Source organism: Bidens hawaiensis, unplaced genomic scaffold (genome assembly GCF_021521415.1).
Source record: "Bidens hawaiensis isolate Kalapana, Puna unplaced genomic scaffold, B.hawaiensis_p1.1 tig00003244_1, whole genome shotgun sequence".
Lineage (NCBI taxonomy): Eukaryota > Viridiplantae > Streptophyta > Magnoliopsida > Asterales > Asteraceae > Bidens > Bidens hawaiensis.
In genome coordinates, this window is record NW_027491178.1 from 519504 (window position 1) to 535438 (window position 15935).

The 15935-nt window shown below is 34.2% G+C and overlaps 1 pseudogene; it reads right to left on the reverse strand.

Annotated features, from left to right (window-relative positions):
- Positions 1-1530: 1530 nt before the first annotated feature.
- Positions 1531-15298, reverse strand: LOC143622867 (uncharacterized; annotated as a pseudogene).
- Between the last annotated feature and the right edge of the window lie 637 nt (positions 15299-15935).

Below are 15935 nucleotides of genomic sequence, written 5' to 3' on the forward strand. Positions count from 1 at the left end.
TGTAACCCGGCCGCTTTGAGGGATTCGTATTCTTCACTCACTTCCCGCAATTCCAACATAGCGGAAATCTTTTCTTGTTGTTTGTTGGTTTCTCTCATGGCATCGTTGAGTTCCTTGACACACTTTTTGTGTTTTTTGATGATTTCTTTCATGGTAGCGGCGAGTTCCACGAGTTTCGGTTGGTTCGGGTTGTTTGTAGGATTCATTTTGCTAGATTTTTTAAAGAATTTGGGTATGAATTATGTATGAAATGGAGAAGAAGGTGTATGTTTATATATATATATATAAATATATATATATATATATTGTTTTAATTAATTTTTTTATTTTTATTTTGACCGTTACAACGATCAAATTATTATAATAATATTATTATTTAACACCACCGGCGACAAAAGAACCCCGCCCCCGCCCCTTTTCGCTCACATATCGCCGGGGGGGGGGGTGTTCTCGCCCCTCTTCGCCCAATTCCACGCCCCATTACACACAGTCTAACGAGATGTCACGTTGCAAAGTCATCTACCACATGTTACACTAAAATTTATTGATTCATTTCTAATGGTGTGTTTGGAATTTCTTATTTTATCTTCTTATAACTTTTCAATAAGTTAATAAGTTACAAAAGTGTAACTAATAAAACTTTTCCTCTCACAGTATAAGCAATCCCAAACATCTTATTATTTTTCAAAAAGCTAATAAGTCATAAGCTGATAAAAATAAACAATCCCAAACACCCCTAAGTAAGTAACTACCATAAAATTGATGGCGGTGAGCTTGTTCAAGCTTGGCAGATCATTAAAGATAATGGCGGAGGTCTGTCATTAACATTGTTTATTTTCAGTTGACCCTGAATATTAACATTGGTAAAGTTGCTCTTAGACCATTCAACTTTTGAAGTTGACAAAATAGGCTCGTAACTTTTAGGATATTTTATGGGACGTGTTATTCATACACCCTTTATAGGGTGTATATAGGGTTTAAATGTGTGTTAAAAAGGTGTGTGAATAACCAAAAAGGGTGTATGAATAACCATGACCTATTTTATTTATCTTTTATTTATCTAGATTGAAATGTTTTAAAGCACACGCTAGATTATTAGTTCCTCTAAGTTGCACTTTTAGGATGTTAAAATTTATATATATTAATGTTTGTTTCCGGTATTAATATATTTAAAACTTGTTTTATTATGTGCGCTTTCTTTAAAGCGGACGTTCTTTTGCACTTGAAGCCTAGGCGCTAGGTGCACCTTCATCGCCTTAGATCGCTTCTCTCATTTGATAATTATGGTACATGCGCCACTCTAACTTGTGTATCATAAAATATTTTCTTATATATGATTTTTCTAATCTCAAAAGTCGATAGTTAGTAGCTAGTAGGTTCGTAAGAGATGCATAGAATAGCAAACACACTGAAATCAGATGATGCATAGAGTAACAAACAGACTGGAATAAAGTACAGCAAAATAGAAGAAAAAGATAACCACCAATTTTCATGTTTACATCAGTTCCTAGTCATTCGCCATTTGCCCAACTAAATTGCTTCGTCTACCTTCGCACCTTCATGACGCTACAAGTTTAATACAAAAGTAACAATATTAAAAAAAATCTGAGTTATACACCAACTTTGTCCCTACTACAGGACACTTTAGTGATTTCATGAGATGTGTAATTATAAACTACAAGATATCAGTGCTACTTACTGCCGCCAGAAGAGTAGCATAATGAAGACGAGCATGTTTGAGATTTGCGCCGATCAACTTGGCATTGGTCATTATAGCACCCTAGTAGAACATATATTGAGAAACGAAAATCAAGCAGAATTTTGCCAAAACACTAACCCTGAGACCTTAAATGATTAACAAACCATTAAATTGGCTCCTTCAAGGTTGGCGCCTTCCAAATTTGCGTCAATGAGTTCAGCAGTCTGGAAAAATATAATATAAAATAAAGACTTAGAATTAAGAATAACTTGTGTTTTCATTGATCCAGCGTTAAGCATACACACCTGAAGTTCAACGGCTCTCAGATCCGCAGCACTCAAATTACAACCTATCACGCAATTGTAAGCAATTTTTTTAAAAAATAATTTTTTTTTTTTTTAAAATGTTGATATACACCTTAACCTTGATTTTTTACATCACTTGGCTTAGCATATCAGTAAATACATCTAAACATTAAATTTCATAACTCAATATTATACAATACATTTTATAAAGGAGCAATTTCAAATTTCAAATTTCATTAAACACAAAGTTAAAACTTGTATTATGTATACTAATAAGTTATGAGATGCAATGTTAAAATTTAAAGGGATAGCTCCTGGCAATAAAAAAGTCTCAGATGAAATTATATATGTATACAAGATATTTTGTTTGAACTTTGTTAGGTAAAATTGACATATACAAAGTTATGAGAGGATATATGAAATTGTCCTTGAAAAATGAATTTACTAAATTGAAAAAATAAACACACACACACACATATATTTACCGTAGAAGCTTGTTCTATGAAAATTAGCCCCTGTCAGCAAAGCTCCACGAAGATTAGCCCCTCTGAAATCACATCTTCTCTAGGCAAGACTAAATCAATTAAGTTGACAAAGATTGGAAGAAAATGTGGCTCTAGGTTTCACAAAAGTTGGCATGAGCAAAAATGTGCAAATCCACAAAAATGGCTGCAAATATTGTGCTTCGTAACAAGAACAAATAATAGGTCTGTAGAATCTTACTTGCTCAATGTTGCATTACAAAAAATCGTATTCTCAGCCTTTGTCCCCTGGAACAAAAATGGAAAACATTAATGTTGATCAAATTATAAAATAAAAGGACAATAATAAGCCACTATATTGCAAATATGTGTAAAAGTCGCGCCCAACACTAATCGTAAATACGCTTAGTTAATTGAAAGAAAATAAAAACCAAGTCACGTGATTTACCCAAAGTCTAGTATGATGAAGGTGCTGTTTGTTTTTGCAGACATAAACTGTCTGTAAGCTGATTTCATCTGTTTTTATGTCTGCAGCTGAAGATGTGGTCTGAAGCTCTGTAAGCTGAAAAAATAAGACTGTTTGTTTTTATAAGTTAACACTGTCTGCATAAACTGAAAATACAAACACATTAATATATAAATTATTTATTAATTCATTAATATCACCAAGAAAGGGAAGTACAAGGAGTTCCAGAAGACGATGTAGAAGAAACTCCATTGTTACTATTCGAATCACCACCGCCACAAACGTCTTCGTCGTCGCCAGAAGACGTCTCCTCCGTCTCCAACCGTGACGGCGACGTGTCCGGCGTCTCAAACGGCGTATTTCCGGCGACCCTACTCTTTCTCCCGTTTTCCTCACCGTTGTACACCGGATTCGAAATGGGTGGGTGGCATGGGCGATTAATCCCATCGGGACCGGAATGGCGGGGGCTCAATCGTTTATCGCGTTCAAGGCTTCCAACGGATCAATGACGGTGAAGACGTATAATATTAGCTCCTACTCGTCAATTGTTGAAGGGAAGATTGCGTTTGAAGTGCCGGAGGCTAGTGCTGAGTTTTCCGGTGGGGTGATGAGGATTTTTGCGACGATGAAGTTGCCGGAGGCGATGACGGAGGTGAATCATATCTGGCCGGAGTTTATGGGATGCTTATTGTTGTTTTTGGATGGTTGGAGAGGAGGCAGCAGGAGAGCAGGTAGGGTGAAGATGTGTGAAGCAATAATTTTTAGCTTCTTTTTTAAGATAAAAGAAGCTGATTTCAGATCTTATCTTAAAAAAAAACAAACAGTCTTCATGGGTGATGTCTGCGCGCCTGCAGACATCACCCCTCCTGTAGATGTTTTAATCAAAAACAAACACAACCGAAGATTAACAAAGCTTAAGTCCAAACCTGACAAGTCCTGCACATGGGAAAAACAAGTTTATTAGAACACTCACAAGTCACAATAACAGCATGTTTTGACTTTTTATTTTTTATCTGTTAAACACAAACAGGTGCTACAATTGTTCCCTTGCACACTTATAAAAGAAGATATTTTACACTGATGGACAAAGCTAGCTAGTACCACTATTACCGTAAAGAATGAAACTGATCATTATCCCCTACAATGGATTTCATGTCAATGTAATATCAAACGTATCAGTACCTTAAACTTAATAAAGACGGGGTGGGTGTACATAGAACAATAAAAAAACGTATATAATCAAAACCGACTGTTTCGCTTTACATTTTTTCATAAATTAACGAACTTACAGTTGTTTTTTTGGCTTTGCATGTAATATAAAAAACATAAAAAAACGAACCAAACCAAAGTTAGAGAATTTCTCTTTTTTGTAAGATATATTGAGAAACTGAAAAGAATTTAAAAAATATGCAACAAAAATAATTTAGTCCATATGTAAAATACTTAATTAGTTATTAGTTAGCAATATCATTTAGACCCAAATTCATTATTTTAAGGTAGACCATTATTTTACCCATAACTTTTAAGCTCAAATGACAAAACCAAAAAAACCAAACCAACACCCAAGCAGAAAAACCAAATGGCTTTCAAAAATTCAAAAACTGAACCCGGCTAACTGATGAAACCAAAAAACAAAAGTGGAAAAACCAAAGGGCTTGATCCTTTTTGCACCGATAGCAAATTCTAGTCGCTAATCTGATCTAGCACTCTAGCAGTGAGCTTTTTGTAACAATAATATCTATATTGCGCGCTTGGTCCTTTTTTAATGACAACAAATTTTGGTCACTAAACTGAACAGCAGTAGGTTTTCGGGACAACATAAGTCTTCTTATTGCTAATCAAGTCCCTGATCCAACTTATTCCAACCTTCGGCTTGAATTGATTTTAATCGGGTTCCTGATAGATGGATTATTGCTCGGCTTCTTGATCTTTAGTTCCTTGATAATTCCAAACACGTTTATTGTATATATGTAACTAAAAATATATATATAACTCCATATTAATAGACTAACCTAGACACCTTATACTAACGACTAGAATTGCTAAATTATTAAGACTCAAACTAATAGATCCAAGTTGATAATATCTATCCAACTAAATAACCTTTATTCTGAACTAAAAGTTTAGAAATCATACTTATTGCCCAAGGTCGTTAACTAACTAACATTATATTGCAAAACAAGATGTACTTGATCATACCAGGCCTAAAAGATCAACCAGAGAGATTTAGTCCTCTAAACGACTTGACTTTTTTAAGTGGTAGAATCTTCATAAAATCAATGCGTGTTAGATCACTTCTCATTTCTTCATCCTCTGTCCTATTCAAATCCTTGTTTATTTTCTCTACCAAGCCCTGTAATAGTAAACAAAAAAAACATGTTTTTAACGGGATGTGATCTTCATACACCACCCTCATGTTGTACAGACCTATACTGCTCATATAGGAGTATAAAGCGGCGTATGCCACGCATGATTGAGAAGGGTACGGAATGAACAAAAAATAGTTTTTTCATACCACACATCCCCTATACCCTATATGGGCCGTAGGTCTTCAACAACTCTGTATAGAGCCTGATACAAACTGACACAACCAGGAGCGGGCCCACATAGTTCCCATCGGGGTCCCGGGACACCAATGTTTTTTAAAAATTACTTAGAGACGATATATTAAATTTTGTAAGGACCCCATAAAAATTAATACTTGGAACCCATACTATTAAGGCTGAACTAGTCTAGTGGAAAGTCCCTTGTTTTTTCTTTGAGAGGTTGCAGGTTCAAGCCTCACCATATCCAGTTTTTGTTGTTTTTTTTAATATTCTAGTCAATATTAGTTATTTAGTTAGGGTATTTGTGTTTTTTCTTTAGTTTATCCCATATAACCATTATCACTTTAGTTTATCCCATATAACCATTATCACCATGCAACATATATAATGACAACATGAGTTTTACATATACTTAAATTATTTATCTTGTGTATGTATATTATAATTAATCATTTATTTGTGTAAGAGTTAGTTTTTCATGTCTTGGTTATTCATGTAAGACCATATATATATAGCTTACGCTTATGTTTTTTGGGTATGAATAAAAATGAATTAAAAGTGTATGTTCTATCTAGTTTCTAATATATATTTTTTCTACTTACTCGTTTCTGATGACACCATATTTTCGTGTTTTATTATGTTCCTCCTCTCGACCCGACCCGACCCGAATAACGACCGACCCAAAAATTTTGTAAATCGGAAGAATTGGGACCCCATTTACAAAAAATCCTGGGTCCGCCACTGGACACAACTCAGGTCATATACGGCCCGCATTGACTAATGGTGGTGTATGAAGATCCATGATGGTGTATGAAAATCATATACCCTTTTGAAAGACTATAAATTACAACCATAAGAAATCTTAGAGTTGCTAGAAGGACACGTTTTGAGCCATTCTTGACCATTTGGTGTTTTCAAGTAATGGTTTATACACAAGAACGGCTAAAACATATTGTGGTGGTGTAAACTTTCTTTTTTAATTTTATTATTAAATATAAAGAGAGGCAGGTATTTAAAAAAATTATGGTGATGATGTGAGAATGTAAATAATTCTCTTAATTTGGGAAAATTTTGAAGTTTTTAAATAATATGTCTTTTACTATTTATGATGTGGTACCAGGCATGTTAATTTATTGAATTTTCCTTGACATGGATAGTCTAGAAATAGTAGAAGATGGTTTACAAGAAGCTAATAGTATTTTGCTTCACGCAAAAGTTGTAAACGCTCTAAACCAGACAAGTTGGGAGTTGCACCATCTCTTAACCAATTCAAAATATGCCGAAAGTGCTTCCCATCCCTATCGACAAACACAAATCCCTGCAAAGACACAAAAAGATCAAAGCTTTAGAGTTGTGTTATGGACATAAATTTTTTATGGGACTAAGTATTTCATTTTTCTTAAATGATTTTAGTGCTTAATATAGTACTTGGTACACTAATGGATCAATGTTATCAGATAGTCGGATCAGGTAATCAAGTATATAACAAATCCCAAAACGGTCCCAAACCCTAATAAACCGGGTATTACCCGTCCCAGTTATGTCGGATTTACCCATCGGATTCGGGTTTCACTGTCATCCCTATACACGTACATGTAGGTTTTTAGCTATAAATAGAGTAGGTGTGTCCTTTAACTATAACCGAACTTGCACGTTCTGTCATTTCATTTCAATAAGTATATTGCTCGCTTTTGTATCCTTTTCACTAACCGGTGTTATCTTTTTTTTTGTTAAATTAATGTGAAATTATGAAATTGCCCTTAACAATGTTCAAACTTAGAAGACCACTAAAATTCAATATAAAAATAAATTGATCGACTGAAGATTAAAACCCATCACTCAAAACTCAAGATTGATCAATTGCAGCCTTGTAGAGTTGTATCCCAGTTTAATTTGCCTACATATGCTTACCTTCTCAGAGTCTTTGCAAAGAGTGTAGCGACCGCTGAACATGGCAGCAAGCATCGAATAGGGCTCCCTTTGAGTTAGTGTATCAACAGTTGTGCAGAATTTCTTTCCACCTGTTTCGGCAACATTAACAACTGATATCAAGCACAACTCAAATATAACGCTTCAACAGACTTATGGCATTGCAATAGTATTGCGCAACCAAAATAACATATACGTAATCAACGGTCAGATAACAACTACAGTAAACTTAAGAAACTTAACTGTAACAAGTAATCACTGATCAATTTAAAGCCAAGTGACAGAAATTTACGAGTGATCGAAATGGTAAACTGAAAAGCATAATATTATGATTACCAATAATGAGGCGAACAATCGAAGAACAGGCGTCCGAGTACATAGCCATCTCCTCCTGAAACATTAGCAGTGCAACCGATAAAGTTAAGCACGCTGAAACGGTTTATGTTATGGTGGTGTTTTTTTTTCTTTTGGAAAAAAAATTGTTTTATGGTAATGGGAATTGGGAAACAATATTGAAGATGAAACGAAAAGGTGACAAGCTGCCGGCAAATGGGAAAACGTAAGTCTTTCGGGGTGAGATATTCCACATTTCAAAAAAATTGTTATTTTTTTTTTCGAACTGAAAAAAAAAAGATTGTATTAAACATGAATCTCTTTAATAATTCAAAACAAGTTTTATCAACATTTCAATACTACAACAAATGACACTACTTACAATGTATAATACAATTAAACTAAGTCAACTAAAGTTTACTAGTAAAAGAATACATACAAATCAATGTCCAAAAAATTCCGTTAGAAATTCATTTAAACAAGCAGTGATCATCATGGCAAGTATATTACATTCATTTTTCATTCGAAGAACAGAACGTGTGACCCGACTCATCCGTACAGAAGAAAACCCACATATAGAAAAACCCCATCGCTTAACCTAAAGCAAATTGCTTAAGGCGATACTTGAACCCACGACATCTCACAAGGAAAAATATAGGCTACCATTGGACCAATAAATTGATGAGGAATATTAAAAAGTTACTAAATCCCAACCTCCACCCACCGCTCCACCTCCGATCGTCGAAGTCAACACCGATGCGACAGATATTTAAAAATAGTCTCTGGTAATCACGTAATAATTATTGGTGTTCATTATTCAGTTTAAACCCATAAATATAGTCATTGGTTTGGTTTTCAACGTCAAAAAGATGTTACTAATGGTTGAGCTCACCAATTTAACATAGGACAGTCAAAACCGACCGTGTACACCCCTACGTAACATATTAATTTTATTTTTTTTACACATACATTATGCGTTATTGTTTGTAAAACTTTTAAAGCCATGTGTCTTAATTTACCATTGTCTCCTGCATTATACATAATATATAGATATACAAATATAGATGGAAATGTTAAAATACAAAGGGAGACAAAATATAGATATAGAGGGAAATGTTAAAATATAAAAAAAAAACAAAATGATAAGTGTGAGAAGGATTTGTGACAACACAAAATACCACTCAACAAAAATTCAAAAAAATAAAAAATAATAAACAAATAATAACTCAAATATAAATAAAAAACGACAAAATTTAAACACTCATATGTTTCATGCTTCATTCTCGTTCCAAAAAAAGGGAAAATGACGAAAAGGCACAATGCCGAGATCAAATACACAATGACGAAAATAAACAAAAGGGACAATTATAACTAAAAAAACACAATAGATCGCAAAATTTAACAAAATGTCAAACAAAATATAATATAATGACGAACAAAATATAACACAATGTTGAATAATGTAACAAAATATCAAGAAAAAAAGACACAATGTTAAGGAAAAATGACACAATCAATAACGAAAATAAAAGCAAAACAAAATGATAAACAAAAAGACATAATGATCTTTTTCCTCAACATTGTTTTTTTTAAACGAGGAAAACAGTGAAAACATTTTTATGCTTATACATTTTTTCGTTTTTTTATTGCATTTTGAATTATGATTTTTTTATTTATTTTTCTTTGAGGGTGTTTTTATATGGCTTAAATCCTTCTTATTTTTGTCTACCTTTGTAGAATAAATATATATATATATATATATATATATTTAGGGAGTGTTTGGGATTGCTTATTTTAGTCTACTTATAACTTTTGAAAAATTAAAAAGATATTTGGGATTACTTGTGTGAGGAAAATTCGTTAAACATAAGGAATCCCAAACACCCATTTAATATTTCAAAACAACTTAGTGGACATCATTCAAAGACTTAGCAACTAAACATACACACAAACCAATGTTCATGAATTGAAGATTATATTCCGTTTACATTCATTTGTTGACACGAATTCGTAAGAGATTCTCATATATATATATATAGCCATACCCAATAAAATCTCACTTATAGCTAGTTAAGCTATTGGTAGTAGGGTTGTTCACGAGCCGAGCCGAGCGAATGGTTGCTCATTACTTGGATCATTCACAAATCGAACAGAGCCGTTCGGCTCAAAATCTAACCAAGCATTTTCAGAGCATTTTTATAGAGATAACGAGCGACATGTTTTCAAACTGAACCGAGCGGCTTGTTTACAATCTAGTGAAAAAAACGAGCAAGCATTTTTTGAGTAATTTTCGAGCGAGTTCAATTGATGAGACATTTAGACAGCCCTAATTGGTAGGGTATGGGGATAGTGAGATGAAAGCAAACCATGCTCCTATTCAAAAAGATAGAGATGTTGCTTCAAGTGACATATTACCAAAATATATAGTGCTAGTGTGCTAGTGATGTTTCGAAACTGCATAATTAACAGCATAACGACCCGTTGTAATGACAAAAGCAAGCAAAGTCCGTCAAAGAAATATACTTCTTTAAAGACTCATGAACCATGTCCTCAGAAAAATCCTATCATGGATTATGTCCTTAGAAAGACTCAATTCAATTAATCCGTGATTACCACTAACAAAAAATAGATGCCGCTGCGGACAAGGGATTCAATGCCTAATTTGTGAATATCGATTGAAACGTCTTAATACATCATATTCATCAATCCATCAAGTATTACGTTCAATATCACCTGATTATATAAGTTCAACTCTTAAAAGAGTATTTTCTTTTGCAAGGTATTTTTTTACTTTATATCTCAAAAGCCGGTTGTAATCAGTATGTCCATAAGAGAAGATCAATATGCTTGTTTTAAGCACAAAATTACTCGAATCACGTAATGTATAGCACGGATGAGTTTCAAACAAACAGAAATAATAAAAGAAAAAAGATTGTCACCAATCTTCTTGCCTTCTAACTGCCATGGAAAAATCTGCACCCTCTAGCTTAGCACCTTTAAAACACTACAAGATTAAACATAACTTACAGTAATCAAAAAACATTCGAAGGGTTTTACAACAGCTTTATCACTAGTAACAAGGGCGGTTTAATCATCATTTGACTAATGGGCCCACATTTAACTCAACTCTCATGGGATGCATGTAATAAAGTATATGATATCAAGGTTACTTACTGTATTGTGAATTCTAGTATGAAGTAAACGAACACCTTCAAGATTTGCCCCGTTCAACTTCGCATTGCACAAATTGGCATACTAAGAAAGCATAACGAACAGAGATCAACAAAAAAAACAAAATTTCCAGATTGGCTCCTTCTAAAAATTTGGAATTATTAGAATAACATGTGTAATTTAATCCAAGTTAAACATACCCTAAGATTTGCAGATCTCAAGTCAGCACCACGTAAATCACAACCTATCACACACGCATATTAAATTACTTTAAAAACTAACCAAACAACAAAATATAGATCAGTCGACTTAGCTTCTTAACAAATGCAAGTATGCACTTAACATTGCATCTCGAAACTTGTCATTATACAAACCAGAAACTTAGCAAAAGAGCAATTTCAAAAGTACTCAGGAAGGTTACCTAATTATATTTTACACAACCATAAAAAAGCTATATTAAATATACCTATCCAAAATACTTCGATCTCATTTCATGTCTACAAGATCCTTTAGCATCAATTGGATTTTTTGTTTTATTTTCGTTAAAAGTATTGTAAATATGATGATATGCAAGTTTTGAAAGAGAAATATTAAATTTATGAGTTAAGTGTCATTTTAGTACCTGTGGTTTTATCAACTACGCAACTTTAGTACTTTTTTTGAATTTTTTGCAACTGGCTACTCCATGTTTCTAAAACTGGCCATTTTAGTACTTTTTCGTAACCCCATTTAATTTGTCTGTTAAGTCAAGGGTAAACCGGTAAATTTGTTATTTTTCTTATTTTTTTTATTTTCTTTTAATCAATTTATCTTTCTCAAGCGCATATAATGTATATATGTGTGAACCCTCGGGTGGGCAAAAGTAAAATTGCACTAATTTTGACGTTATTTTACTAATCTCGTGAAAATAACGTTAAAAGTGGCGGAAGGTTAATCAGGCATCATGTGGTGGCGTTGATAGCCGAAAGACAAGGGCACATGCACCGATCAGCCGGTGTCCCGATGATTGAGTGCTATGTGCCTTATGTCCAAGGCTTGATGCAAAACTACTATCGAGCCGGGGGTCTCACCGGAAGCAGCCTCTCTATCCCTTTGGGATAGAGGTAAGGCTGTCTACATCTTACCCTCCTCAGACCCTACCATAGCATTGCTATTGGTGGGATATACTGAGTACGATGATGATGATGATGATCTTTCTCATCTCTTTCAATATTATCTTTCTCTCTTTGTACACCTATACACCAACACCACTTGACCACATGAACACACAAGATCCATCTTCTTTGTCTCTCCACCCACAAATATAGTCATTGCAAACCACCACCACAATTGTTATTCATCTATCACCTCCGTTGAACTACCACCAGTTAACCACCACTGCACCACGCCGCAATTACCACCACCATTTAACCACCACAACCGCCGCCACCACAGCCGCCGGCAGGCCCGACACCACCACACCCCTCCCATCTCAAATCCGACATAACGAAACTCGGCCACCACGACATCCCTCCCCTTCTCTTCGTCTTCCCCTATTGCTCCTCTTCATCATGGTAACTCAAATTCACCGAAATTAGGGCTTTATAGCGTTGATGAAGGTGCATATGCTTTGGTTCCAAAGCCATTGATTTGGGTGGAGTTTGAGGTTTTTTAGGGTTCTTGGAGATTTAACTGAATTTTTTTCTCACCGGGTAAGTCAAATTATGATCAGGCTATGTCAGATCTGAGAACAAAAATCGAGCTTAGGATTACGGGTTTCGGTGGATCGACGGTCGGTTCAGGTTATGTCAGATCTGAGAACACAAATCGAGCTTAGGATTACAGGTTTCGGTGGATCGACGGCCGGTTTAGGGATGTGGGGAGGGGGTGGTGGTGACTGGTGATGTTTAGATTTATGGTTTGAAGATACAAAGGGGTTAGGTAATTAAACAAAAAAGGAAAAAATAAATAAAAAAAATTACTAGTTTACCCCTGACTTAACGGTGTAAAATAGACGGGGTTACGAAAAAGTACTAAAATGGCCAGTTTTTGAAACATTGAGTAGCCAGTTGCAAAAAATTCAAAAAAAGTACTAAAATTGTGTAATTGATAAAACCACAGGTACTAAAATAGCACTTTAACTCTAAATTTATCCTTATATAATGAATTAAAATATCTGGAAAAAAATATATTTACCAGATAAGTCTGCATTTTCAAGACCAGCCTCCACCAGCAAAGCTCCATGAAGATAGACATTGTAAACTTACACCTTCACTAAAAAAGAAAAATCAATTAAGTTGACTAACAATGGAAAAAAACTAACTATAGGGTTCACAAAGGTTAGTAGGAAAAGCATAAAAATAACATTTTAACCATTGTCTTTATCAAAATAGTCCTTGACTTATTTAAATTTCTTTCTAAAGTTAAGAAAATGGCTACATATGAAAATCTATCTTGCCGAATTCAAATCTTGTTGGACTGAATTGGATCGAGTAAAGCAAACAACACCAATAAATTTATGGTAACTGATCACAACTCTTTCAGTAATATTATTAAAAACGAAAACCACACATTACAATCACTCTAAACCCTCTATTTATAGTATTAAAAACTTGATAAACAAGTAACCCAAATCTAATCATATCCAACTATTACTCAAACCCTTTATTAAAACATATTCTAATTCGAACTCAAATGAACTAATTAAATTAAACTAAACATGCACTTAACCCATTGAACTTTTCTTTAAACCCATTTTAAGATTAACTTTCAACAAATCTATCGCGTCACACATGCTATGTGCAAGTTGATTGGTAAATATAAACTGTCAAAAGCTCCTTGTGTTATATATATCAGTCAAAATACCTAATTTGGTAAATTTCAAGGTAAAAATGTGCACATTTGTCAAATAATTGCTACAAGAACATACAACAAGTTTGCAGAATCTTACCGTTTCAATGTTGCATTTTGAAAATTGGCATTTTCAGCATCTACCTTCTAAAATATAAATAATAAACATAATAACTGAACAAATTAAAGAATGAAAAACAGCGATAAACCACAATATTACAAATACGTGTATAAAATAATATACAATTAGTTATGGTAGAAAAATTAAGAACAGGTCAGATAACTTACTTCAAATCTAGCATTTTCAAGATTAGCATGTGAGAAGATAACATTATTCAGGCATGTAAAGCTGAAGTTCACACCCGACAAGTCCTGCGTAAATTATAACAAGCAAAACGATGCGAGCTAATAACAACGCTCACTAATAATAACATGTTTTGACATTCTAATTTTTTAATTTGTAATGGACAATGAGAATCAAACACTGAAACAAAAAAACACGAAAAAACATATGCAACATTTGTTCTCCTCGCTTCATTGCAGACTCCTGATTAAAAAATAGAAAAAACGCCGACCACAACTCTCCCACTACGCATGGTCTAATGATTATTCTTTTTGATGAAATTCATGTCAATATAAATGAGTATGTAAGTTTTATTTGAATTTTGATCATACCAATTTTGAAAGATCAAGCCCAGAAAGATTTGTTCCTCTTAATCTCAAAAACGCATGTTTGACATAAGATGGTCGTACATATTTGATAATATCAGTGCGTGTTAAGTCGACACTCGTTTGTTCACCCCCCTTCCTCAACAAAACCTCATTTATTTTGCCCACCAATCCCTGAAAGAGTAAAAAGTAGACTAATTTATGGACTATACAAAAGATCCATAATAAAACTCAAAAAAGGAAGATAGAACTTACAAGAAGCTGATAGTATTCAGCTTCCTCTAAAAGCTCAATAAGCTCTAAACGCTCTAATTCATGTAAGGCACGACCTACACCGCCCCTCAACCAATTCAAGATATGCCGAAAGTGCTTCCCGTCCCTATCAACAAACACATATCCCTACAAAAACACAAAATTATCACAGCATGCAACTTTTGAGCATAAGAAAAATATGCATACTCGATGTTTATATTAAACATATAAAATGCACATGATCTTGCAACCAAACATGTAGTAAGCCAGTTTTGTCTAATTAGCTACCTCAGAGTCTTTGCAAAGAGTGTGGCGACCACTGAACATGGCAGCAAGCATTGAATTGGGTTCCCTTTAAATTAGCGTATTAACAGCTGTGCTAAATTTCTTTCCACCTAAGTATTAAATTTCATGCTTCAATAAATTACATATAACTTAATGACAAATAATGGTATGTGGCAACCGATATAAACATACATGACCAAAGAAACATTCAGAGCCAAATGACAGAGAGTACAAGTGGAATCGTAAATTTAAAAGTAAAAGCAAAATCATATAATGTAGTCTTATGAATGACCTATATCGAGACGAACACATGTGTCGGAGTACGTCGTCATCCGTCTGAGACGGTCGTAGTGAAACTGATGAAGATGAACTCAGGAAACGGTATATAAACTCGAAAACACTCTTGGTGGTGTTACAAGTAGGTAATTAATTGGAAACGAAAAGTCTCTTGGGGTCTTAGATTTCAATGGTTTGATAACGTCATGAAACCGGACGATAAGCATAGATTACCCTCATATAACGAAAAATTTTTATAAATAGGAAATACTAAAGAGGTGTAGTAGAGAATTATTTTTGAGGTTTTTAGGTGTTCTGTCATTTCAAATGGCGGAATCGACCATGGTATCGTAACCTGTCAAAAGTTGTCTGGTGACATGGACGTATGGCAGAAGTCAAATAAAAACCACATGTTCCGCCATTTCAAATGACGGAACACAATTTTCACCCCTTCTAGGCTACCCCTATTTATTTTTATCACTTCCGCCATTTGAAATGGCGTGAGTGAATAGTGTAAATCCTGACACATCTGACGAGGGGTGTTGACCAACACTATTCACTTCCGTTATTTGAAATGGCGGATGTAAACAATACCGACAATTATGACACATGACATAACTTTTTGCCATCTTTTTGACCACATATTCACTTCCGCCATTTCAAATGGCGGAAGTGAACAGTGTTATTATGACA